Here is a 9,216-nt window from a genome sequence, read left to right on the forward strand (position 1 = left end):
TGTTCAGGCAAACCTTAATGGCTATATAAAGTTAATGTTGAAATGAACTTTGACGAGAGTATTTTAATCTATATATTTATGATTGAGCTGATTTCCCTTGCAGCTAGAGGAAAGAAAATAAGTTCTCCAGTGGTGCTTTTCTTCCATTCCAAGTCTTTATATTCAAATGTCAATATGCAATGTTGCAAGATGGATATTTATAATTACTCTGATTTCATTAGCTAAAAAGCCAGAATTAGATGGTAAAAATTAGATTTTAATGAACAATTTCAACATGAGGAAGTTATGAATTGGTGTCTTGAGGATATCATCATGACTTAGAAATGAGGCAAATTAGGCAAGTCCAATAGGAAAAAAAAAATGGCAAGGTTGAGAGGAGATTAAAATAACTTCAAACAGAACAGAAGGGTAGAAGGAGTAGTGAAGAATAAGGAATTAGCTTTAAAATCTTAATTCTTATTTTAATATTGCAAAATAATTCTGAACAGTCTTGGTCAAAATTGGTAAAAGTACTTCAACAGCAGACAAACACGGAGCTAGGGAGAATAAAGGTATCCAACAGAGCAACAGATGCTGCCACTCTGCCTATCACTGTTTTGAAATCAGTGAGGCCACCTGCACTGAGAAAAGCATCATAATACCCACTTGTGCTTCAAAATAGGGGAGTCAAAAACACACTTTTCAGTGAGAAAAATTATCTGAAACTAACCAAGGTTTTGATTATTAGGAATGAAAGGCATCTGTTTACAGCATACTAAACAAAAATAAATACAAACATCTCTTTACCTTATACTCTGCAGGTGTAACATGGATTACAACCATACTGTGGTGGACATCTGAGTCAGACAGCTCTTGGGTGAAGTTTTTGTGAAGTGAATGGATGAGGCTGAGAAGGAAAGAGGAAGGATTCTGTGGAATCAAGAAGTGATCTGACTGCTCAAAAGGTAAGACACTTGGAAACAAATCTGAGGTGTCCAGAATCCTAATGCAATATCATCCTCATTAAACTGTGTCATGGCCTAAAGCAAATGCTCAGTATAACTGCATTTTTACTGCAGCCATTTTAAAATGATGGCTCTTGTGGCATACGCATGTCTCATTTGTTATATACAGTCATGCAAGCCACACAGATGACTGTTAACGTTACCCTCTCTCCCCCTCAACTATTAAATAAACTCAGAAATTACAATGACATTAAAAACACTTCGAGCAATTTTATGTGATCATTAAGTCAGAATATTCTACTCTGGAGGCTTCTGCTATTCAGCAGCCTTGAAATTACTTAGATCAATTAAGTGCATTATATTTTATATGGAATGTAGAAATGTGGGGTTTTTTGCCACTGTGGGGAAATATAAATAATGAAACAAGGAGAATCTCCAGCAATCTCTTTGTAGTCTAGTGCTGTTTTTCTAACTTCTGAATGTTTTCACTTGGTTGGGCTTGGTTTTTCCTTTCCTGGTGAAATATACTCATATATCTCTATAATCCAAACATTTTAGCAGTAAGAAAGTCTAAAAGTCTCCCTTACTCTGCCATCCCTTTTTTCTTAGGTGATAAAGAAGAGAAATAAGCATGCGTAAGCCAGGATCTTTTAATGAATTGGAAGTACTTAACCAAATCATCAGGACTAGGAGCCTACCTACTCTGTACCCTGGAGAAGAACTTCCAAAGGATGCTTCATTCTACTGCAGATCTGAGGTACCCCCTCAAAATATTCTCTGTTTCCACTGACAGTATAAAAATGGTCTGAGAGTCACCTTCATGGGATGAGTCTCTGCTGGGCATGCTGGTGTCAAGCTACTGAATGAAACTACTTTATATTGAAAAAAGTAAAAAAGAGCAGCAGGGAGGGGGATCAGGCAGAGACGGTTGGAGTGATTCATGGAGGGAAGTCACTGCCAGACCAGGCAATGCAACCCAGGTCTTTTAATGGACAACATCCAAGGGGTAATGCCCCTTTCAAGAGAATAATGTATGACAATATCACACTTTATCATGCAGTGAAGTTGAGACAATATTTATTTACTTATTTATTAATGCTATTAATCAGTGTGATGTTGTTTCGATTCTGATACGTTCATTTATATTTCCTTCAGAAAGTGGGCTGTTTGCTGTTAATCATAATCTTTACTACTGTTCATCAGCAATTTAGGAGAATGTTTGTAGACTCCAGTGTCATCTTGGGATACGACCTTGCAGGAAAGGTCATTAGTCATTAACTACTGCTAATAATTAGTGTCCAGGCAGAGCGATTAGCTGGTCAAGTACAATGCAAGAGTGGTTTCACAGAAAGCATTGCTTTCGGTGAAGTGAAAGGGTTAGAAGATAGTTTTCTGGCTTACAAGAGAGCTGATTGAAAGGCTGTGTAATTAAATTCGTTGTGTACAGTGCCCATCCTGCAGAACATAATAGGACTTACCCAGTAAATTAATCTGATAACCTGGCACCCAGTGCCATGCTAATTCTCATGCTGTTGTGCAGCTCAGCCGCTAAATTATAGTTATGCAGGATTAATTAGTACCATTCTCCATAAAGCTAATATTCAATGTAAATGAGGGGGATTAGCAGAGAGTTATGCAGTGACTTACGAGAAAGGAAACACATTTTTAAACAGGGATCTTAGGACATAGAAATTAAAAACCAAGGGATTTGCTTTCAAATATCAGTGGCCCCCTGCATCAGGTATGGGTTTGCTTTGCTTTGGCACTGAAATATGTTTGCAGAGATAAAGTTGTGCTCTGCTAGGTGTAGCTGAACATCCTTAGGTATTTCAGGAATCATCAGCTTCTACATTATAAAATCCAGAAGGGACCCGAAGTGAACTTTGAGGGGATTGCTTGTATAATGTAGATATTCCAACATGCTTGATCTACATTCTGTTTAAGCTTTTTTTTAAAGAATATTTTTAGAAAAGAAAACAAAATCAAGCAAAATTTATAAACATTTGATAGTAATCTAAAATTGCCCAATGATACTGTGAAAGCTCTTGTATTATACTAATGATTGATACCTTCTCTATTAAAAAAAATGTATATCTTATCACACAGATTGTTTGTTCAATTTTGGAATGTAATCCTTGGGTTTACTGTAGCTTTATCGGTTTGAGTTTCAATAGTAAACTTGTCCTCCTCACTGAAATCCGTATGAAATAGAATGAAGCTAGTCCATCTCTTTTATAAACTAACAGATTGAATTCTTTAAATATTTGTCCTTTGGGCATTTTTGTCAGTGCTTCACTCATTCCTCCTTTCAGAACAATATCTTTCCTGAATTGCAGACACTAGACCTAGACATAATATTCCTGCAGTGATTGCAGCATTATCAAATGCCAAAGAAATGGAGCATCTTGATCTCTAGTCAGAATTCTCTTGTTTATACTGTAAGATGCGTTTTTCAGTGGAGTCTTTTGTTGGCGACATCATGTTCCCTTGGTTCAAGAATGTTTATTGTTTCAACTTCACTACAGCAGAATTCTGCTCTTCCCCATTTATGTAAGCTGTAGCTATGTCTGGCACTCCTCAATCCCCTTCTGTCTCTGCTAGGATATATTGGTTACATACAGATTGATTCCTTTATAAGGTTAAGGTGCAAGGATCTCTGCAGCAGGAACTAGACTCCTCTGAAGGATGTACACACAAGGTGACTGCATCTTTGTGAGTGCTTGATGGCCCAAGAAGTGACTCTAAATGCATTTAAGTGAACAGAAGAAGGGTATACTATTAGTTTGCTTTCTCTTTAGAAAGGTAGAGGAGTGTACCACAGATGACTGAATATTGATGTTGTTCCTTATATTATCCCCTAAGAATCTGTTAATGGATACCATCGGAGATAGACTGACGTTTAACCTGATGCAGCAGAGCAATCCTTATCTGCTTTAGGGTGGAGGAAAAGAAAGAAGAGGAAAGCTAATAGGAGGATGTGGTAAATTACAATCCTGCCACAGACTTAAGCAGAACAAAAAAAAAACCCTACAACTGAGAAGGTGTTGAGGAGTCACAGAAATACACAGATACCTCTTCAAGTGGCAATGCTCACCCTCCTGTTTTTTCCCCAAGACTGGCTTTGATGGCAGCCCTGCTGTCTCTGGCTGGCAGAAATCAGCCCGTGGATGCACATGTAACATGTAACACTTGCCACCCTGGAGACTACACCAGGGCTTGAAAAAAAGGTGTGTAAGGCTGGAAACTTGAGTTTGCTCTAGGACTAAATGTGGCAAGTGTCAGAGAGAGACACTTTCTGTGGCGGTGGCAGAGAGAAGAGCACAGCAACTCCCACAGAACAAGGACTTGCTCAGTGAAAGCTTATTTATGCTCCATAGTCCCAGTAGGCTACACACTTTGGAAGACATAATTCTTCACTTTGTGAAGAAGGATGGTAGAGGGATCAGAAACAAGACAGAGCCAATAACTTAGTTGACACTGTGATCAGCTTACATTTATCTCCCTCTGTACTCTGCTCTAGCTTTTTTTCTGAACTGGTTCAGAGCACTTGCAATCAGAATCTCCAAATACCTCTTTCTCCATGCCAAGGCGTATTTAGCAATTACACTGCACAGGCTTAGTATATTTTTCTAATGACAAGAGGTGCTATGAAAGCTTTTATGTTGTTTTCTTTTTTAATTGGTTAATATACTTAGTGTGTGTGAATGTGAGTCTGTGTAATGTTTTGTTAATGTGACATTTATTCTTCCTTCCTTCCAGCCCCTCCTCAAGCATGTCTGCAAATCAATCTGGTTTTGTGTTTAATGCAAGTTATCAATCATCTTTTCATGAGCAAATGGTTTCTTTTTAAAGGGAAGGAAACATTCTAATATATTCATTCTGTTATTGTTCCTTGGAAAAGATCCAGATTTGCAATAAACCAGTGATTGGAAATGCACAAAGTATTTTAATATCCTAATTATTTTGATTTAACTTCCTCTAATAGTTTAAATTGATACTGAATTTATTTAGAAGCCATTACAAAGGGATTCCCCCAACCCTCCGCCAAGTAGTTCAGAAACACAGACTGAACTTAAGCTGAAGACAAAATACATTGTTCATATGCTGAGCAGCCAATGATATGTGAAGGGGAAGCTTTTGTATGAGAAATCCAGGTGGAGGGGAATGAAAAAAAAAAAAAAGGCAAACAATGCTGCTATATATATTCAATCCTTATTTAAAAATTCATCTAATTTTAAAAAAAAACATTGACACAATGGCAATTTTTCTGTCTTCAGGAGATGATAATCAAACACCCACTGACTTCCTACATTGCTGGCACTAGCACAGATTTGACTATATGAAAAGGCCTACTGAAAAATTGCATCTCTCCCTGCCTACTTCTTTTTTTGTTTTTTTTTCTCCCCATGTTATCTGCACTTTTACACTACAGTCACAGTCACGCTTTGCACTTTTCACCTAAATTTCATCCAAGGTCTTCATAGGAATTCTTTGCTCACGTCCAGGATTTCTCAGCATCCTTCCACTGCCTGGATGGACTGAGAAGACTTTGAAGTGATAATGCTCAGTCCTCCAACAGATATCACAAAAACCTTAGAAGCCATCCCTAGAAGGTTCATTGCTGAGATAAAATTCCGTGGGACACTTCCTGCAGAGCTTTGTAAGGACTTTGTACAAGCATGAAAATGTTATTGCTGGGCTCTTCCTGAGATTAAGCCAGCAATGTAGACAGAAAGTGTGTCACTCCCAGTGTCCTAAGTCTTTTCTAGATCTTTCATGGCTCTAGAGATACCAGTAAAAGCTATAGACAGGATCAGTGGCGCACTGTGTTTCTGATGTTACTGACACAGTAAGAAGCCATCCTTGGATTGACGAGCTGATGGCTCCAGGTCTGGATCCCAATAGGGACTGGACTATTTAAGAGTCTCACTCCAGTAGAAGACTGACCTGTTCAATCAATTACTTTTCAATCATCTCCCTCCAACAAGAAGTAACTACAGTCCCATGTCCTTTTGACCCTAACAGAATCAATGGCATCACATTAGTATAAAATCAAAGCAGTGGAAGATGGAAAAAAAAAATAAAAGTGAATAGGATCTCTATAATAAGAATTTATGCCCCGTGATCATTTTGAAAATAACTGTACCTTGACAATAGCTATTGCCTGTAAACGAGCATCCATGGATAACACATTACTTATGAAGCAAATTCATGATGACACAAGAGTTTCTCAAAAGATCTGGCAGAGCTTTGCTCATTAAATTAATTTTGAAGTGCTAATTTGGCACCATTTTTTAAATGCACATTAATTCATGATATAAATTTTGACACATTCAGATTTTTAAAAAAAGTTTAAATGGCATTGGAATGTGAGAAATGTACTCTATATAAATATACTATAATTAGAATCACCATATTTTACCGCTTTATTTAGTTGCAAGTGAAGAGTGTTTCATGTCCTGTTGTGTCATTTTATAAGAGCATATGAATGCAGTCCTTGAAACTACTTAACTGCATCATCTTGCTGCCCAGTTTTAGGGCAAAAATTCATAGTTTGAATTAGCTTACCTTGACCGTGAATGGCATGAACAGAAGAAATAGTAATTTCTGAAAAAATAGTCAGGAATATTCTCTATGCTGAAAGTACAGCAACTTAGAGTTAGCCAACAATAATTATGAGGCACTACTCAAGACTTTTAGAAAGAAAGACTATTGTTGTATCCTTTCTTTTGAGTTACATCTGATTTTAAAGTGATTACTTTGAAGATGGGGCATATGGGCTCCGGCCTAGGAAGATTCAAAATCTTGATCCTGAATTATGTCTTAGAGTACTCTGGAAATGACGTATGTGCCACTCTCTTCTTTTTTGAAACAGGATCACTCTGCACCCTGAAATGCAAAATTCGTGGTGGGGGCAAAGAAAAGGAAACCTGACTATGAAGGCCAGTGCATTATACACACAGAAGCCATTTGCAGAATTTGGCTATTTTAATTCCTATCTAAATAATAAAGGATGGCAACTAGAAGACAGATCCTCCACATCCTTCACACATACACTGATCATCAAGGCAAAGCATAGACTGAACTCAGAAAAGTTGGGTTTATGTTTGTACCAGTGTTTACAAGACCTTCTTTGACAGCTCTTCCTGGATCAGCATCTTTCTCCAGGACTTTGGCACAACTTGGGCAGCGCGAAACCATTCTGCTTCAGTCCAGACCGTGCTGGTAAGATCCATGGGCCAAGTCAGCGTGCCCCTGTGTACATGACGTGCTCAAACATATGCACTTACAAAGGTGATTTTTTTTTCAGGTTGTCCAGGGGAGCAGCTTGTAAGCTCTGAGGTGCTCGGGCACTACTTATCAATCAGCCATCTGGACTGTGGATTGGGGTTAAACCACACGTAAGTGGAATATCTACATTCTGGATTTTGTCATGGTTATTCCCTTATCTCTGATGCAGTGAAGGGAGCAAAGTATAATTTGTTGATGCTGTGAAAGACAGTGATGGCAGACTAGGCTGATCGCAGTGCAAAGGCGTTTAGTCTAGCAGTGATAACTTAGGGGGTTTTGTATATTTATCTAGCTATCAACCTGTCAGATAAGCAAGTCTATGATTATCTGTATTTGTTTGAACTACTGAGCTATGATCTAAGTTTCCTATTGATGCAATCTTCTTCTCCTAGGTCACTGAACATTTTCTCAAGATGTTTAACTCTGTTTCTTAATGCAAAATCTTCCTCCTTGAAATAATTGGGGAGTTGGAGTTTGTCTTTGTCCCTCTGTTCACTCCTTTATAAGACGTGACTAATAATTGCAGTATTTTCCTTTGACTGTTGTAGCAATGCCTCATCCACTCCATATTCTCTTTGAAGTAATCTACCCTCACAAATTAGGTCGTTGCAGGCTTTTTCTTTTTTTTTTTTTTTTAATACTACTGTCTGTATAAAAAAGTTGCTAGATTTTTACAGGTGTCACATTTTCATCGATAAAAAAGATGGAAGCCACTGGTAAGTTCTAGCCCCTGAAAGATGTGGTCCTGAAGAAAGACATGGTTTTGAGTATGCATGAGTGAGTCAAAATAAGTGATTCAGTGTACAGGAGGGTTTCTTTTTAGATGCACATTTCTAACTAAACATGAGCCTTGTGGTTCTCTCTTTAGCACACCATATCTGTACTTGATGCAGTTTCTCTCCTCAGAGAAACAAGGTTGAAGCTACTCACCAGAGCATCATTTAGAGCATCCTGCTTTCAAAGCAAATGTAAGGTTCTCCAGATGGCAGCAGTTATCCTTGCCTGTGAAAATGGGATGTGGATTTATGGTCCTAGACCCATAGAATATCACAGGAAATGTGTTTTACCAATTAGTAGTGTAGCTGTATAATATATACACCCATAAGATATTTCTAACTGGAGTTGTTTTTTAACTCATTTATGCAGCAAACAGTTATAATTTCTTTCCAAAAGAGTCCTTGGCTGCATGTCTAAAACAAATTTCCAAATCCCTTCATCAGACTATTCCTCCCTCTCTTCTTTGTCTCTGCCCCTCCTTTTCTTTAATAATAATGGAAACAATTTGCATCATAAGCTAAACACAATTTTCGTGTACCTTATAGGAAGAAAAAAATATTACAAACTAAATAAAGTAAATGAATAGTGCATGAACTGCTGCCATCTCTTGGTTATATTCATCACTCCAAGTATTCTGGGCATATTCATCTAAATCAAGAATATTAGGGCATTTTATACTGTTATTTTCCCTTTCACCTCACATTCACCCTTGCAAACACAAAGTAAGACACCATTAAATACTTTTTTTTTTCTGCTACTGCTGCTGAAATGGTCAGTTGCAACTATTAAGGTAATGCTTAAAGGTCTTTATCAATATTTTTTGGTGTGCTTAAGGTAAGTCCTTTGTTCTACTTTTCTGGATTTTTGATTTTGTTTTACTTTAGTCTCTATGTTTGTTAAGATTCCAAGCATTCAGTTGTAATTTTTGTACTACAACAGAGTTAACTTTATTACATTGGCATTCTGATAATGAAAGGCATGAGGACAAACGAAGGGAAGGGCAGCAGTAGTGAGGAATCACATCTGCCTAAGTGAAACAAAATGAATTTCCAATATAATTTTTTTCCTGTGTTTAAAGAATAACACACTAATTTTATGCCTTATCCAGATGTGTGCTCTGATTAAAAGCTCATTGCAGGCATAACTGCAGTGCACTTCAAGAGCATTTAGAAGATTTCTGGTGAAAATTGTCAGATTTCTATTG

Source organism: Calidris pugnax, unplaced genomic scaffold (assembly GCF_001431845.1).
Source record: "Calidris pugnax isolate Ruff unplaced genomic scaffold, ASM143184v1 scaffold4, whole genome shotgun sequence".
Classification (NCBI taxonomy): domain Eukaryota; kingdom Metazoa; phylum Chordata; class Aves; order Charadriiformes; family Scolopacidae; genus Calidris; species Calidris pugnax.